The sequence below is a fragment of the Corylus avellana genome, chromosome ca3, assembly GCF_901000735.1.
Source record: "Corylus avellana chromosome ca3, CavTom2PMs-1.0".
Taxonomy (NCBI): domain Eukaryota; kingdom Viridiplantae; phylum Streptophyta; class Magnoliopsida; order Fagales; family Betulaceae; genus Corylus; species Corylus avellana.
In genome coordinates, this window is record NC_081543.1 from 13,602,440 (window position 1) to 13,604,741 (window position 2,302).

Here is a 2,302-nt window from a genome sequence, read left to right on the forward strand (position 1 = left end):
GTCACCAATCAAACTTGATTGTTGCGGTGACTGTCAGAGTTATTTGGCAGCTGATCGCAAATTTTATGTAAAAAATTAATTTCTCCTAAATTTGACTTCCCATAAAAACTAAAGAATCAATACAAACCAGGTATATTCATGGTGCAATTTTTGCACCAAAGTCAAGGCTAAAGGATGACAAAAGCGCTCGACTTCCTTGGTCAATTGATGAACAAAAATTGGCTGATCCTTGAGTCAAATAGGAACCCCATTTTCCTGCTTCTTTTTAATTTTTAATTTTTGAAGAAATTGTTGGCTACTCAAAGATTATAGCCCTAATACGGAAGTTCAAATACCGATTTGCTTACTTGTGTTTGTATAATTGACCACATGCTAATTGTCTAGTAAAAAATATCTACAAAGACAAGAAACAAATAAAGGTGAGCTGTTAGAAGTACTGACAGAGAACACTTTGATGTCTAATTCAATTGAGTATTTGAAAGAGAACCAATTGAAAATGAGAGTAAAGAGGACAAAGCATACATACCTCATAACAAGGACCATCATACCAATTAGAAAAAAAAAAAAGGACCATCATATCACATTCACTTATAGAACTATCATTGGTATGGTAAGTGGGCTTGATATGAGATGGACTAAGAATTAAGGGTCTAATAAAGAAGGTGACATATTCTTATGAAAAAATTTCATTCGGGAGATGCTCCAACGACCCATTCCCGTATAGAGGAAAGTTTAAATAGGTAATGTCGTAAATGGGGGATACCTTCCTTATATGGTCTCCTCACCAAGTGTTTGTTGCTCAGGAGACCGTTAATCGACGATTCTTTTAAGGAAGGGCTAACATGCCGGGCTCAGCCCCTCCTAAGGGTGTATGAACCTTTTTGGGCATGTGGGATAATGAGCTTTTATTGGATTTGAGTGGGCTCTAATGGGCCACTAATAAATAGATCACCACCTTGCAATAAAACATAGACAATCATGTGCTACATTACTTTGTAAGAGATTTTTTTTTTTTTTTGTAAGCCTAACATTTATCTAATAAGAAATCATTATCAAATCTTCTAATCACATAGTCATAATAGTATGGTTATCGATCTACATGGTGTTTACTTGATGAAATAGGAATTATAATCATGGCACAATCCAAATTAATCTATTTGTTGGGCTTAACTATCATAGGCTATATATATATATATATATATATATATATATGGGGAAAATGCATTTTAACTCCCTGAAATTTGACAATTTTTTTCAATTTAAACCCTAATATTTAAAAATTTGCAATATATCTTAACAAAATTACAAAATTTTGCAATTCAAGCCATCAATTACTCAATTATGTCTTTTTAGAAGGAAAGTTCAATACGTGACATGCACGTGAGATTTTACTAGCCAATCTTCCCAAATTGCCCCAAAAAAAAAAAAAAAAAAAAACTAGGTTGACCGTAGCCACTAGCCACCCCCTTTGGCCATTTGCGGCCACCCCCACAAATGGCTAGATTTGTGTCCTTAGTGTTTTATTTATAATGGAATTTTAAACATAACTTTCACCTTACAATTTAAAAATTTCATTCCTCATAATTTCAATAGAAATAGATAGTTTAAGTTTTATCTTTTCGTTCTTCAACTCACTTCATCCAATCACATAAAACAATTCTTTAGGTAGTCATTTTGAATGTGTTAGAGAAGACCAAATCAAATCAAATTCAATTTAATTTTTTTATTTGAATTTAACTTCTATTTCAATGTCAAGAAATTACAAGAAATAGGCAACAAAAAAAAAAAAAAAAGGCATTTCAAACTGATAAAAAGAGTCTAGTTATATATTTTCCTTTTCCTTGTCTCTTTGTGGCTTATTCTTTTTTAGCCTACTTGTTTTTTTTTTTTTTTTTAATTGAATGATTTTTAGTCTACTTGTTGATCTTAGAAGTTTATATATGATGGAAAATTTGAAACGACGTCATCTTCACTGTTGGGCCCTTTTACTGGGCTGTAATCTGAAAGGCCTCCTTTAATAGCAAAGGTAGAGCTTCAACTAGGCCTAAATAAAAAAAGATCTACACAAAAACAAGGTCGTGTTCTTGTTCTATTTTTTATTCTATTTTATTTTATTTTTTCTAAGCTGTTTTTCATTTTATACTGTTATTGCCTTTTACATTCTGACCTCCTCAGTCGATCGCTCTTCCCAGAAAGTCACAGAGTTTTGCTTCAATCTTCATTGGCAGCTGCCACTACTACTCACTCTGCTCTACGTAAGTGTGTGTGTATATGTATGTATGTATGTATGTGTCTGTATAAG